General features: G+C 42.8%; 1 long non-coding RNA gene across 1 annotated transcript in view; it reads left to right on the plus strand.

Annotated features, from left to right (window-relative positions):
- LOC114207699 (uncharacterized) overlaps positions 1–10,972 on the plus strand; it is a 29,206-nt gene extending 18,234 nt beyond the window's left edge. Inside the window, exons 4-6 of the long non-coding RNA XR_015769105.1 lie at positions 7,202–7,419; positions 7,835–7,930; positions 8,926–10,972. This is a non-coding gene — a long non-coding RNA (uncharacterized LOC114207699). The remainder of the gene's footprint in view (positions 1–7,201; positions 7,420–7,834; positions 7,931–8,925) is intronic.
- Positions 10,973–16,821: the final 5,849 nt, after the last annotated feature.

Genomic DNA, 16,821 nt, shown 5'->3' on the forward strand with positions numbered 1-16,821 from the left:
CTTGGTCACGGGTGAGATCCCTGGAAACAAGCCCTGTCTGGAGCTAGTCCCCTCTGAACGTTTCAGTTGCAAGAGTGAACAAATTCTTATGGGTGAGAAAGAGTCCTGACCAATACAACTATTATGTCAGCCTGTACATCTGGCCAGTTGAGAGGGAACTGGACTTTAGCTTGCTGATGCTCAGACTGCATACACCTATGAAACCACCAATCAAGATAAAACTATTTCCACCATTCCAGAAAGTTCCTTCATGCCTCTTTACAGTCATTCCCTCCAGGCTTATCCCTGGTAACCGCTGAACTCATTTCTATCACCACATATTAGATTTGTCTTTTCTGGAATTTCATGTAGATGAAATCATATAGTATGTAGTCTTTTATACCTCGGGGTTTTTTCCTCAGCTTAATGTTTTGAGATTCTTCCATGTTGTTACATGTATTAGTGGTTCATTCCTTTTATTGTTGAGGAGTATTCCATTGTATGGATGGATCACAATTTGGTTTTTTATCTATTTACCTGTGTTTTTAAAAAGATTTTATTTATTAGAGAGAGAGAGAAAGCAAGAGTGCACGAGCACAAGTGGGGTGGGGGGCAGCAGGCAGAGGAAGAGGGAGAAGCAGGCTTCCCGCGGAGTGGGGAGCCCGATGCGGGACTCGATTCCAGGGCCTGGGGACCATGAGCCGAGCCTAAGGCAGACACTTAACCTATTGAGCCACCCAGTCGCCCCTATTTATCTGTTGATGGACAATTACCTTGTTTGTGGTCTTTGACTATTATAAGCAAAGCTGCTCTGACATTGTGTGCCAGTCTTTTTGTAACATTTCATTTCTGTTGGGTATATATCTGGCTTGAGAACTGCAGGGTCACATGATAAGTGTATATTTAAATTTTTAAATGTTTATAGAGAGGGTCAAACAGCACATGAAAACTCTAATCGCTTTACATCTTTGCTGGCACTTGATACTGTTTTAGCCATTCTAGCAGATATGAAATGGTGACTCACTGTGATTTGTTACTAACTCAAAAAAAAAAAAAAAAAAAAAACTGTGTTAAAATACACATAACAGGGGCGCTGGGTGGCTCAGTCCATTAAGCATCCGATTCTTGATTTCAGCTCAGGTCTTGGTCTCAGGGATGTGAGATCGAGCCCCATGTCTGGCTCCTCACTCACCATGGAGTCTGCTTAAGATTCTCTCTCTCCTGGGCACCAGGGTCCTGGGATTGAGCCCTGCCTCGGGCTCCAGGCTCCGTGGGGAGCCTGCTTCTCCCTCTTCTGCTGCCCTTCCCCTTCCCCTGCTCGTGCTCTCTCTCTTGCTTTCTATCTCAAATAAATAAAATCTTAAAAAAAAAAATTCTCTCTCTCCCTCTCCCCACTCTCTCACACACACACTTTCCCTCTAAATAAATAAATAAAATCTTTATAAAAAATACACATAACATAAAATTTACATCTTAACCATTTTTTTAAAGAATCTTTTTTTTAAGATTTTATTTATTTATTTGACAGAGAGAGAGAGAGAGAGTGAGAGAGGGAACACAAGCAGGGGGAGTGGGAGAGGGAGAAGCAGGCTCCCTGCTGAGCTCAGGACCCTGGGATCAGGACCTGAGCCAAAGGCAGACGCTTAACCACTGAGCCACCCAGGCGCCCCTTAATCATTTTTAAGTATGAAGTTCAGTGGCACATTCAGTACACTCACATTGTTGTGCAACCATCACCACCGTCTGTCCTCAGAACACTTTTCATCTTGCAAAACTGAAACTCTGTATATCCATTCAACAATAACTCCCATTCTCTGGCAACCACGATTCTACTTTTCCATCTCTATGAATCTGACTACTCTAACTACCTCATGTAAGTGAAATCATGTAGTATTTGTCTTTTTCTGACTGGCTTATTTCACTTAGCATAGTGTCCTGAGGTTTCATCCATGTAGCATGTGTTAGAATTTCCTTCCTCTTTAATGCTGAATAATATTCCATCATGTGCGTAAACCACATTGTGTTTATCCATTCATCCTCCATGGACACTTAGGTTGCTTCCTGCCACCTTTTAGCTATGGTGAATATTGCTGATATAACATGCGTGTACAAACATCTCTTCGGAGACCCTGCTTTCAATTAGTTTCATTTTAAACTTTTTGAGGAACCACCATTCTGTTTTCCACAGTGGCTGCACCACTTCACATTCCCACCAACAGTGCATGAGGATTCCAGTTTCTCCACATCTTCACCAACACTTGGTTTTCTGGGGTTTTTTGGTAGCAGCCATCCTACTGAGTGTGGTCTTGATTCGCATCTCCTTAATTATTAGTGATGTTGAACATCTTCATGTGTTTATTGGCCATTTATAGATCTTCTTTGGAAAGATATCTATTCAAGTGCCTTGCCCATTTTTCAATCGGGTGTTTTGTTGTTGTTTATACTGTCCTTCTCTTAGCAATGTTACTCCATTTTATAGATTATGAAACTTTAGTTCAGAGTGGCAAAGTGACCATAATAGTACTGGTCACGGGAATTGTTCTTATATTATCAAAGATAAAGATAAGCAATCATTTGAATATTGGTTGATCGTATGCTAAGGGCAGTAGAAGTGTGATGGAGGCTGGGACTGCATTCACAGTTCTGAGAATAGCCAGAGAAGTAAACAACGTTAATACAACATGAGATGCGCTGTAAACGGGAAAGTATATGAAGCCAGTAAGGTATATTTGGGAAACTGAAAAGAGTGTAGGATAGCTGGAGCGTTGCGAATAAGGAGGAGCTAGAAATGAGGCTAGAGAGGGAGGTTGGTGGGAGTTCTTAGTTGTAGATGACAGAATCTACTCAAGCTTATTTAAGCAGAAAACAAACTTTGAAAAGAATATTAGGTAGTTCACCTCTCTACGAGGGTCCTAGAATGGGGCTGGGAGACCACAGGACGAAAAACAATGCCCAAACCTCCCCAAAGGACTTTCACCAAAGACACCACTGCCCACCCCACCCCCCTCTGGTATAGTCACTGAAGCTCACTGGCTGCCGTGACATGGACACCCAGACCTCCATAACTGCTGCCCTCTTCACTTATCCTGCTCTAAAAATGGATTCTCTGGAGTACCTTCTTCCTCACACAGCTCATATGTGAACAAATTCTCACGTGGCTGTGTCTGATGGACAGAGCCTAAGTTCCTCGGATGCAAGTTGGGAAAATGAGTTTTTCTGACTTCTGTCTTCAGTAGGCAGGACTCATAAGGGAGTGAACACTTCAATCATAGGAAGGGGTTCAAAAAGTAGTGGGCATATTCATACAAAAACTTGTACATGAATGTTCACAGGCATCTTTATTTGTGATAGCACAAATGTGGAAATAGCCCAGATGTCCTTCAACAGGCCAATGGTTAAACAAACTGTGGTCCATCCAAACCACTGAGTAGTAATTACTCAGCAGTATAAGGAATGGAAAGATTGATACACACAACAACTTGGATGGATCTCCAGGGACTTACGCCGAGGGAGAGAAGCCAATCCCAAAAGGTGGCATACTGTGTTATTCCATTTATAGAACATTTTAAAATGAGAAATTTTAGAAATTGTGACTAGCTTGGCAGTTGCCAGGGTCAGGGATGGGGAGAGAGGGCACAGCAGGAGGGAGGTAAGTGTGGGTATAAAAGAGCAATGCAGAGGATCCTTGTGGTGATGGAAATATTCTGTGTCTTGACTGTGGAGGTGGATATGTGGGTACCTAAACATGGTAAAATGGTAAAGGATTAAACACACACGTATGCGTGCACATACACACACACAAATGAATACAAGCAAAAACTGGAACTGAATCAGATTGGTGGATTGTATCAATGTCAATTTTCTGGTTATGATATTGTACTATAGTTTGCATCGGAGAAAACTGGACAAAGGGTACATGGGATCTCTATTATTTATTATAATTACACGTAAATCTACAGTTATCACTCTAAAAATTTTTTAAAAACAGTGAAAAAACAGAAAACGCTAGGAATTTAAGACTTTAAGAGGCATGGGGAACTATTGTGGGATTTTAAGCAGGAGTGACACATGTCTTCATTTAGCACCTATTTTCTGTCCAGTGGTAGGATGATGTTATCCTGGTTTCAGTTACAACTGTGACATTTTAATTTAAAATAAAATTTAAAAGATCTGTCTTTATTTTTAACCTGATGTGGTTTCCCAGATTTTCCAAGAAGGCAATTTTAGGCCCGATATGCAAGCTCCGATTCCTTCTGCAACAGAAAGAATAAGGATTTGTTCTTTCATTCCTTCCTCAAGTATTTATTAAGCATCTGCTAGGCTCTGTGCCAGGCACATAGATTCAGCAATGAGTAAAAGACAGTCCTGCCTTTGAGACACTGTGTCGTTAGAGTCTCGGGGAGGGGGGAACGTGGCTCCAATAAGAAAGGGATTTATTAAAAGAAAGAAAGAGAGGAAGAGAGAGAGAAAGAAAGAGAGAGAAAGAGAGAGAGAGGGAGGGAGGGAAGGAGGGAGAGAGAGGGAGAGGAAGGAAGGGAGGAAGGAAGGGAGGGAGGGAGGGAGAGGAAGGAAGGAAGGAAGGAAGGAAGGAAGGAAGGAAGGAAGGAAAAGGGGAAGGGAAGAAAGGGATTTATTTGAATATCATGTAACCTAAAGCCAGGGGACAAAGGTCCAGAGATGGTGCAGTGGCCTCACAATGTCACCAACGTCCCAGGCTCCTGCTATGTTTTTTTCTCTGCCATCCTTAGCATGGTCCCCCCAGCCTCAAGCTTACCCATGGCTGCAAGGTAGGCAATGCAGCTTGGCTCATATAAGGAGGAAGGAGGGGAGAGCAGCAGAGTACCTGCCAGCTGAATCATCAAGCACCCCCAAAACCCATCAGCTTCTGTTTGCATCTCATTGACCACTTCTGTCTTGCAAGGGAGCTGGGAAATCAGCAATCTCTTGCTGGGGCAGGGAGAACATGGATAATGATTGGTAACTAGCAGTCTCAGTAACTAGTAGAGACAATACAGTGTGATAAACCCCTGTATATGTAATAGAAATATGACATGAAGGCTGCAGAGCCATACATCCAGCCTGAAGCAATCAGGGAAAGCTTCACAGAGGAGGAGACTTTTTGAAGAAATGCCCAGTAGAGGGAAATGCACTGCACATACCAAGGCATAAGAGGGCCTGTCACGTTTAAGACAGAAAGTGAAGTCTGATGGTGCTGGAGCATAAAGTGTTTTCAGGAGTGTTTGGAGAAGAGGCTAGAAGAGTAGCCTGGGACCAGCACAGGAAGAGACTTGGATGCTGTGCTAAGGAAGTATGGACTTGGTCCTATCATGCAGGAGTTTTTAAACTTTAGCATGCTTCAGGATCATCCTAGGGGCTCAGTGAAACACAGAACACTGGGCCTCACCACCAGAGCTTCTGCTGGAGTATGTCTGGGATCAGGCCTGAGAATTTGCATTTGCATTTCTAATAAGTCCCTGTTGATCAGGGGACCCCATTTGGAGAACCATAGGTATAATGGATAGTTTCCAAGTAGGGGAATAATGTGATCATGTGTTTTTGAATGATCATCCACGAAATTAACCTGGAATGAATAATTTCCTGCAGAGTGCAAATGTCTCAGACACAGCAGCTCTCTAGGAGCACAGCCCTAAAAGGTAGCCAGCTTGCCCATAAGGGCCTCACCTTGCTCAGCACAGATGTTTTTAAAAACAAGATTTGAGGTGTTGAGGGGATCTGGGCTCCAGGTCTGTCTCTGGGACCAAATGGTTGTATGAACTGGGGCAACTATGTTAAACAATTTGAATGTCAATTAGGACACCTATAACAATAATGACTACCATTTATTATAGTTACGCAATTATCTTGTTTAATACCACTGTCCTGAAAGATAGGTATTACTGTTCCATTCTACAGGTAAGAAAATTAAGGCTCAGATTACAACTTGCTCACCATTCCAAGACTCTTAAAGGATGGGGTTAGGATTCAAAACTAGAATTTTTTCCCTTTTATTCCGAAGTTTACACTCCTTTTTTTTCTTTTTTTAAAGCTTATCCTCCTTAACTACATTGCCATGATTTCTGAAACTGAGGTTCATAAATGTATTCTTAGGAATTTATGAGTTTTGTAGGAGAATTTTTAAAATTTAGTATTCTTGACGTTAACCTTTAAAAAATTGATACAAGCAAATATTGGGTTGTCCAGATGACTCTTCTAGCTGACTGAGCCCCTGCATTTGTGTTTATGTTTGCAATGGCATCAGAGCCCAGTAGAATAATTTTAATGGTCCCAGCCCAAAGAGCCAAAGAACATTAGTAGTCTTCATTAGTGAACGGTGCACCCGTGCAAAGTAAAGAGCGAATGACCTCAAGATCAGCTGTATGAATGAGTGTTCCCTGAGGTTTAAATGGAAAAAAGAGGTTAGGAGAGTTAAGTCATCAAATGGCCCATGGTAGTAATAAAATGAAAACACATGAGCCCATATCGGTCCATTTCACATTCATATCATTAACAGCTATTTAATTTAATAAAGCAGCACCAACTGTCGTATGAGGTCAATGCTGTTAATGTCAACATTGGTGATTCTGTGGCGTTGCTTGTATTTACCTTGCTAATGTGTTTGTGTTCGATAGCTTTTTAAGACCTAGCTACAAGCCTCTAAGGAGGTTATACACATTCAAGGTCCCTGGGAGCAAGAATAATGTACATCAACTCTGGGAGTCTGGAATTTCTGTTCTTTATTGGGGGTGTGCAAATTACTTAATGTTAAGCCAGGGCTCTGGGTTATAGTGAGCAGAAATGGTTGGTCTCTGGTAATATGAGCAGAAATGGAGTTTGTTGGAGGGGGATTGGGTGGCTGAAAAACAAGTGGGAAGAGTAGAGAACCAAACTCTGGTCAGAGCTGGAGAGGGTGGTCAGGGCTTCCCCAGAACCATCTGGGGCAGAAGGAGTTATGACTGTCCCAGCACTGGATTCCCCACTTTGGCCCAGGCATTACCATTCCAGGACTCTTGATATTGCCATCACCAAGATCCTGGGCAGGAACATCCAGTTGGCTGAGCCTAGACCATTTGCCCACCTCCTGGCTGCCAGGGAGGGGTCACGGGGCGCCCTTCAGCTTCTGTAAACCTAGCCAATGAAGAATTTCTCCCAAATAGGAAGGACCTCTAGATGTTGGGGAGCCAAGACCTTGTTGATAACCACAATTCACTTTCCTACAAAACAGAGAAAATGAGACCAGTTCCGGGTATGTCAGCAATAACTAAGACGACCTCATGAGCATCCACTGTAGAGCCCTGCCCACATTCTTGCGGACATTGCTGAGCACTGTCTGAGGAGTCACACAGCGATGAAGAGCAGCTTCGAAAGGTCTAGACTCCACTGCTGGTTTTTCTGTTTCATGGCTCTCATCATAGTGGGCAGATCAAGACGGAACCAGGCAAGGTAATTTAACAGGACTGAGAAACCGTGTATCCCGAAAAAAGACTTTTTTAATTTTTTCCCATTTAAACCAGCTTCTTCTAATGTTCTAAAAACTAGCTAATAAAAGGCCTCTGGCTCAGTTTCTGGAGTTGAGATTCAGAAAACAGAATATTTATCATTGCAGCATTTTAAGGTTCCCATCCTCCTGAGCTAATCACGCAAATGGTCTTGCTCCGAGTGTGAGGGATGGGAAGTGTGTGCCCGGGTCTCTGATGGCGCTTGCTAAAAAGGCTTCCCCTCCGAGCCAGCGGGCTTCACATGTGGCTGCAATTAACTGTGAAGAAAACCTGCCGCAAGAGGAAACACTGTGGAGGAAACACTGTGCGTTCTGTGCTCCATGTTGTGAAACTGTTACCCTTTCTTATTTTGGTTGCAGATCCTCCACTTTGAAAGTGTTTCATTTGGGGAGCTGCACAGGAAGTTATTGATTGTGTGTTGCTTTCTTTGCAAAGATTTCTGCACCAGGAAATAGGTTTGTTTTTCTCCCTCCTTCTCTAGTTACATGAAAGCGTTGGGGAAAAAAAAAAAATCTGTTTTGGCTACTGCATGGCCTGCCCACCCCCCACCTCTCTGACCTCATCCTCCTACCCCTCTTCCCCATCCCCACCTACTCCAGCCACACTGGCCTCGTGGCTGATTTTGGAACATGCCAGGTACTGTTCTGCCTCTGGGCCTTTGCATTTGCTTTGCCCTATCCTGGCACATGCTTCCCCCATATAGGCACATAGACATATAGACACAAAATTGGCATAAGAAAATACTGGGTTATCTAGATAACCCTTCTAGCTGATTGAGCCCCTGCATCTGTGTTTATGTTTGCACAAACTCTCAAGTTCCTTCAGGTTTCTGCTCAAGTGTTCCTTATTATAGAAGTCTTCCTGCTTCTAGTAACTCCAGCGCCTGACTTCCCTGGTATTTTCTCGTTAACCCCACCCTATTGTTCTCTAGGGCAGCTAACACACGGTATACTTTCTTTATTTATTGTCTTCTCCTCCTAAAATGGCATCTTCACAGGGCAGAGACTATTTACTAACCACTAGTGGTCAGCACATAGCAGGCACTCAATAAACTACGTGTTGAATGAGTGAATGCATGTAACAGTAACAGTTATCATTTCAGGGGTTATAGAATTACAAACATTATCTCTAAAGAGGACTAAAGTTATGTGATGCAGTTAATGCACTGAAGGTCAAGGGTAATGAGGGGCCCATACCTGTATGAGGAGGGTTGGGATCAGAAGCCCTGGGTAAAGGGAAATGCAACATTTAAATCTCCAGTCTTGACCCTTCCTTTGTGGTCCTGACTTATAACCAACTGCCTTTTCAACATTTCCTTTTTGATGTGTCATAGGCAGCTCATACTACATATGACCAAAATGGGTCTTTTGATATCTCCTGCCTCTAGGATAAACCTACTCTTCCTCCAACTTCCCATTTCAGTTAATGACCACCTTCTACCTTTGCTCAGGTCAAAAGCCAAGGAGTCATCCTGGGGGCCTCTCTTTCAACCCCTATGTGCAATCCACCAGAAAATGTGCCAACTCTACCATGACAGAAATGGCCAACTGGACACTAAGGATCTGAGTTCCCGTCCCATAGCGTAGAACTGTTGCCCAGAAGTGGCTGCCCACACAGGGATTGCCTTTCTTAGCTCCCCATCATTCAGGTGAGGCCATGTGACTGGTTCTCACCAATGGGATATAGGGGAAGTGATCTGTGCTTAGGCCCATGAAGAAACATGTGTGCCCTCTCCATGTTCTCTTTCTCCATCTGCTGGATGAAGAAGATCCTGCAAAGGATTCTGAGGTCCTGGGGCTGGCAGAGCCACAAGACTGAGGGATCCTGGGTTCCTGAGTCAGCACTTGCCGGACAGCCACTGGCTCTTCTAGAACACCTGTTTGGACTTTATGTGAAAAGCCACCAAGCTTTTGGGGTCAACTCTTGCAGTAGCTGACATTGCTACCACCAAAACACACCTCAAATTTGTTCACCTGGCTTCCTTCACCTCTTGTTTTGTTTTTGAACTGCCATCCTCTCTCATTTGAAAGATTATGAAAGTCTCCTACCTTATCTCCTTGCCTCTATCTCCCTGCCAGCTACAGATTGGGTGTTTGCCCCCTGCAGATTCATATGCTGAAGCCCAGTCCCCATGTGATGGTGTTAGGAGGTGGGGGCCTTTGGAAGGTGATCAGGTCACGAGAGTGGAGCCCTCCTGAATGGGTTTAGTGCCCTTATACAAGACCCCAGAGAGCCCCTCTGCCCCTTCCACCATGTGAGAACACAGCAGAAAGATGCCCACCTAAGAACGAGGAAGTTGGCTCTCACCAGACACCAAATATATACAGGACACCTTGATCTCGGACTTCCCAGCTTTCAGAACTGAGAGAAATAAATGTTTGTTGTTTAAGCGCCCCCATCCATGGTATTTTTGTTATACAACCCAAACGGACTAAGACATCCCCATAGCCTATTGTCCACACAGCCATTAGAGAGGTCTTTTAAGAACTCAAAGCTGTGTTACCTCTTTCCCCAAACCCCCTCAAATGGCTTCCTTTTACATGCAGAATAAAGTCTGAACTCCTCGTTATAGCCTGTCTACTTCCCCAACTGTATCTCAAATGTCTTTCCCCCTCACTGATTATGTATGGTCCAACCACCTTGGCCTTCACATGGTTCTTCAAACATGGCAGACCTGCTCCTGTCCCAGAGACTTCACACTTGCTATTTTTCCTGTCTGGAAATCCTCCCCCCAGATTGTGGCATGACTGGTTCCTCGTTATCATTCAGTTCTCAACCCAAACGTCACCTCCTCACAGAAGCCTTCCCCGATCATGCTGTCAGACTGAGGCCATTCTGTGGCCACCACCAGTCATTCTCTATTTCATGTCCCTGTTGTATTTTTTCATTGCTCTTACTACTATCCTTAACTCTTTTAGGGTAACTTATGTGACTTAAATTATGTTTCCTGGCTAATTGTCTCTCTTCTCACCTCCTCCCCAACACCTCCCCATTAGAGTATAAGCTCCTTCAGGGCAGGACCTTGTCTGTTTTATTGATAGCCCCAGCTTCCACATCTAGAATGGTAAATGGCAAACAGAAAGTGCTCTAGACGACAGGAAGGCAGGGAGGGAAGGAGAATGGGAAGTCAGAAGGAGGAAGGGGGGGAGGAAGAACTGCCCTAATTAGATCAAGGCCCCTCACAGTGCAACCCCAGGGTCCACACCAAGTTCCTGGAGATGGGGGAGCAGTGGGATGGGGGAAAACAGATGGAAGGCAGGCTGAGAGGCACTATGGCTTCTGAAGCAGCCTCAAGGGTATAGACATGACATTACCTACCACCCGAAGGCATCAGCTTACTGTTCTCTGCAAAGCTCCCTCTCTGGAAGGGAAAAAAACACCCTTTTCCTTCTTTTTTTCTCTCTGTGCAGAAACCTCATCTATTCTGGACCCAAACCCATTTCCCCTACTGCCAATAAGCACTGGAAAGATTATGGGGCCTCCTCATAGATGTAATTCAGAAGCATATTAAACTGTAAACATAGTATAATGAAGACATGGTTGCCCAAGATGAGTATTTATTTATTTATATATACCAAGTTCTTTCAAAAATAGGTTTGTACATTGTGGTGCCCTAAATACAAACACAGTCCGCTTATTGGGGATGTCAGCATTATACACAGTAGGAGCACATTAGACTTTGAACTGGAGCCACTTTTATTGAATATGCAACTGTTCTAATGTATATGAAAATATTTTTTAAAAATCTGCAAACTAATATGAATTCATCAGTTTAAGTAGGGTTGACTTGGATTTTAGAGCTGTCTTAAGTAATCAACTGTAGGGTCAAACAGATGAATGATGAAGTGGAAAAAACAGCCATTAAATAATTTTACTATTTTTTAAAGTACTTAATGCTTAAAAAAAACCTGAATCTTTTTTTTCCAGTTAGGGCTTTTTTCTTTCTTTTTTCCCCCCAGTTTTATTGTGGTATAATTGACACACAACACCAGATACTATAATGTCTTAACTTACACATATTGTGAAATGATTGTAAAATGATCACCACAATGTTTAGTACTTGTTTTACCAGACCTTTCTACATAGGAATCATCCCAATGTATAGGAGAGAAGATAGAAGGGTGGGCAGTGTCCAAGCTTGTGTGTAATGTCATGCAGCTGGAAAATGGTGGGACTGGGGTTTGAACTCTGGTCTGGCTGATGCCAACGTCTCAGCAATTCTCATGTGCCACGTGTTTCTCCATCCTTTGACAAATGATGTCAAAAATGATGTTAGAACCTCAGTAAATTCCAGTTCCATATGGTAGCCCACAGGGGATAGGCCACCAAAAGGAGACATTTCCCTTCAGAGTTGAAGTGTTGGTCTATAACAGTTGATTTAATGGTTTACTTAGAGATTCTCAACAGGGTCTTTTCTGGGTAAACAGTGATATGATTGAAAGAGCGAATCAGGATCAGGACAGCTGGTTTGAATCCTGGCTCTGCAGTACTAAGGCAAAGATTTTACCCTCTCTGAGCCCCCATTATTTCATCCGTAGAATAGGGTTGATAATGTCTTCCTCACAAGATTAAGTTACATTAAATGGGAAGGCTCAGCCGAGTGCCTTGCACATAGTTGGCACCCAGGAATGTTGATCTTCCTTCCTTGTTTACTTTCTTCTCGCCTATATATAGCACATGCTTGTAAGAGCTGAATGCAAAGCAAGAAATTGGAGCCAAGAGAGATGTGGCAATCTTGGTTTGAAGAATTTCTGTCCTAGGTGGTGTTGTCCTCTGAGTGATTCCACAGAGGAAAAACACATGCTCATTTCTGGTAAGTTCCCTGGCTCAAACCATTCTCTGTCTGAGAGTTAGCTAGTTACCTGTGGTCAAACTCTCGATGCCCTTGAATCTAGCATCTGCAACATTCTTTTCTCTGGAAGATGGCTCCTATTATCTCCTGCCCCAGCCCACTGGTTTGTCTTTAAGAAAGATGGCAAGCATCTGTTGCCAAGATGAATTGTTCTTATGGTATTTGAAGGAAAATTCCTTGTGTGAGGATGAATCCAATCTTTGGATCAGTTAGACAGGTATCACTCAGAGATCTGAGGTCTAAGCAATTGTTCTGGCCATAAATCTGGTCTTGCTTAAGAGCATTCATTCAGAACCATGCTGTGAAAAGAGCTGACATTCAGAAAAATGCTCACCACTGACTCCTTGACAGGTTTCAAATGGTACTGCTCCAAACCTTGGAATATCACCTTCATTGAATTCCACAAACAGTTTGAGGCTTGGGTTACTACTACTCAAAATGGTCCTATCACTGGACTCCATCCAATTGGGTGAAGGATAAAATTCGTGTTGGGTCAGGGTGGAGGTTGAGGCTCATTTGTGGCCTCTGAGATGGTTGCAAGGAAAGAAAGAAAGGGAATTAATTGAGTGCTTACCTTGTGCCTGGCACTGTTAGAGGCTTTCATACACATCTGCCTAGAAATTCTGCAAATGTGTTAACCACTCATAGCCCTATTATTTACCACATTCCAAAATGTGAGCAGTAGAGGACTTACTTAGCAAGCCAGGTCTGGGTTTGAATTCTGACTGCCTGCAATAGAATGATAGCTCAGTGAGAGCAATGTTTGTTCGCTGCTGTGTCCCCAGTGCCTACAAAAGTCCCCTGCACATAGTAGGACCACAACCCTTATTTGCAGAGTTGGGCTGCTTAGCCTCTTTAAAACTTCTGTTTCCTCAACAATAAAAGTAGGAAAAATAAAACCTGTATCATGGGATTTTTTAATTACACTTTTTATTTTGAGATAATTATAGATGTGCATGCAATTATAAGAAAGAATACAGAGAGATCCTATGTATCCTTTCCCCAAGTGGTAACATCTTGTGAAACTACAATATAATATCACAACCAGATTACTGACATTGAACAAAAAAGAAAAAAAAGAATATTGACATTGATCAGTCCATTGATCTTGTAGGATTTCCCGTCTAGGATTTTTATGTGGATGAAATGCAATTACATGGGCATAACGAGTGGCACAGTACATGCGTATTATAAGCATTTAAAAATGGTAGTTAATATCCTCCTAGGAGACAATATGGTGTAGACCAGTGGTTCTCAAGGGTAATGTGCATATGAATCATTTGGGGAGCTTGTTGAAATGCCGATTCTAATTCAGTAGGTCTGGGTGGGGCCTAAGAGTCTGTATTACTAGCAAGCTCCCAGGGGATGTCTGATGTGGAGTGACAGGCTAAGCGTGTGGACTCCAGAATTAGACTGCGAGGTTCAATTCTAGTTGCACAGTTATTACCTTTAAGACCTTGGACAAGTTATTTAACATCTCTGTGCTTCGGTTTCTTCATTAGCTTAAATGGGATAGTTACAGTCCCTACCTCACAGGGCTGTTGTGAGCCTTAAACTAGATAATTGTTTTAAAACACTTAGAACAGTGTCCAGACCACAGTAAGTGCTTATTAAATGTTAGGTATCATTATTATTTTTTTATTTTTTTAAAGATTTTATTTATTTATTTGAGAGAGAGAGAATGAGAAAGAGAGCATGAGAGGGGGGAGGGTCAGAGGGAGAAGCAGACTCCCTGCTGAGCAGGGAGCCCGATGCGGGACTCGATCCCAGGACTCCAGGATCATGACCTGAGCCGAAGGCAGTCGATTAACCAACTGAGCCACCCAGGCGCCCTAAATGTTAGGTATCATTATTACTTTAGATAATTTCTTATTCTGTATTCTTGCAGTGAAATAAGATCATTTGAGTTTTTCCACTGGTTACTTTGGCCTCTGGAAAAGGAGAAGTTCACCTGTTCCCACTCAATGAGAAAAGAGGAGTTATAGCTAGAAGGAATTTTTAGAGCTCCTCTAATCAGAAATGGCAAACACCAGTACACCAGTTCCTATACCCTGCCCTCAGCAGACATTACTAATCAATCCTGACACTTCTTTTTTCACTGAACCTCAGTTGTGGCTTCAGAGTCCTTCTCAAGAGAGGACTCCAGACAGAGCTGATGCTCAAGATGACACCTGTTTGCCAAACCTGATCTTATCTAAGCTCTTTACAGATGTGGAGACTTAGACCCATAGGTGTAAAATGACTTTCGTGGGCTCACACTGTCACCTAGAGAACACACATCTTCTGAATGAGAAACCATATCTTCAGTCTCCTCAGTGCTCTTTGTGGAACAATTTGGTGTGAAGAGAAGAGAGCAGAAGAAATTCCTGTGAGCACATTACAAGCAAAGGGCCATGGGGTAGAAAAGAACATTCTTCCTCAGCAGGTTAATGCACTGAGAAGATTAATGAGTCTCTATGCACTATGAGCATTTCAGTTTGGCAGCCATCTTGGTGTTTCCCCAATTTCCCTCTTGGAAGTATGACATGAGAGGACATATTGGAAAATAAACTACTTGTTGAGAATTTGGTGTGGGAAAAAACCCTGTTTTTACAATACTGAGTCATTGGAGAGCCTCAACAAATTGTAAGGAGCAAATGGAAGAGCAAAGGACTTATTCTCACCTGACTGAACTCCTGAGGGCCTTTCAAAGTGTTGCATTGGTCAGAGTCTTGGTGCCTCCCCACCTTCACTTGCTGACAGCTGTGTTATATATCCTGTAGTTCCCACTCTCCCTTGCCCTATCCTTTCTCCTCGCTGGACTGTGCCTGATGTCACAGGCCCTCACAGATCCTCATGGACACTCCACTTCAAGGTAGATCAGATTGACGCCATTTCTATGGATGAGTAGAAAGAGAAGAATCAGGTTGTCTCTATGAACAATTTGAACTGTGAAGATACAAAGGGAGTCTATTACCAGGGAAGCAAAATTCAAAAGGAGCAGTAGGGGCAAAGTAGGAGCCAAAGTGACTAGGAAGCTCCTTGGTGGAGGGATGAGAAGGAATTAAACAGGGGAGGGGCACAGAGAAACAGAGAGGAGGACAGGCCTGTGGCCTGTGGAGGAGGCAGGATAATAGTTCACAGAGTCTCTTTTCGGTCCTTGGCATTTTCTTTTCCTTTTAATTTTTTAATGTTTTAATATAAAAATTTCAAACACAGGCAAGAGTAGACAGAACAGTATAAAAAACTGCCCATACCCATCACTTGGCTTCAACCATGATCAATTCAGGGCAAATTTTGTTTTTTCTCAACCTCTGCTCACCTACCTCCTGGATTATTTTCATTCTTTAAAAAAAAAATAAATTTCTCGGGGCACCTGGGTGGCTCAGTTGGTTAAGCATTTGACTATTGATTTTGGCTCAGGTCATGATCTCAGGGTCACGAGATAGAGCCCTGCCTTGGGCTCTGTACTCAGTGGGGAGCCTGTTTGAGGATTCTCTCCCTCTCCCTCTGCACCCCACCTTGCTCACACTCCCCCCCCCAAAATAAATAAATCTTAAAAAAAAATTTCTGCAGGCGCCTGCCTGGTTTAGTCAGTAGAGCATGCGATTCTTAGTCTCAGGGTCCTGAGTTCAAGCCCCACATTGGGTATGGAGTTTACTTAAAAAATAAATAAATAAATTTCTCATGCATTTATAAAATCCTTGGTTTGCAGCACATTCTCATCATGGTCCATGTACAACCTATCTTTGTTTTTTCAGTTAGCTACTTCAGCAGTTTTTTTTGTTTTGTTTTTGTTTTTAGAAAGTTGCCCAATTTTTTTTTAAATTATGCTAAAATATACATAACATAAAATTTACTATTTTAACCATTTTTAAGTGCGTGGTTCAGTGGCATTCACATTGTTGTGCAACCATCATTTAAGTGGTTATTTTTAACAGTGAACCTGTGAATCCACCACCCAAAGATGAGGAGCTTGCCGATAACCTCCATCTAACCAATGGCCTCTCTCACCCATCCAATGCAGTCCCCTCCCTAGGTAATCACCATTCTGAATCCTCTGGTCATCATCCCCTTATTTCTTTTGTATTAGCCGCTGTTGGGTAGCAGGTGTTATTGCAGGTGTATTGCAGGTGTATGTACTCCTACAATTCTTTTTCATTTTATTTGCAACATTACAAATAGGATATTATGCTGTATGTAATCTTTTGGGACTTACTTTTTTCACCTAATATTGTTAAGACTCATCCCTATTGGGGCGCCTGGGTGGCACGGTCGGTTGAGCCATGGACTTGGCTCAGGTCCTGATCTCAGGGTTGTGAGATCTGCTCAGCATGGAGTCTGCTTGAGATTCTCTCTCCCTCTCCCTCTGCCCCTCCCGCTCATGCTTTCTCTCTCTCTCTCTCTTTCAGATAAATAATCTTTCAGATAAATAAATAAATCTTTTTTTAAAAAAAGATTCATCCCTATTGTTACATATTAGCATAAGTCGTTTGTTTAGGCTGCTAATATCCC

The sequence above is a fragment of the Eumetopias jubatus genome, unplaced genomic scaffold (genome assembly GCF_037043125.1).
Source record: "Eumetopias jubatus isolate StellerSeaLion01/CBP00866 unplaced genomic scaffold, mEumJub1_p1.0 scaffold_1, whole genome shotgun sequence".
NCBI classification, from domain to species: Eukaryota; Metazoa; Chordata; class Mammalia; order Carnivora; family Otariidae; genus Eumetopias; species Eumetopias jubatus.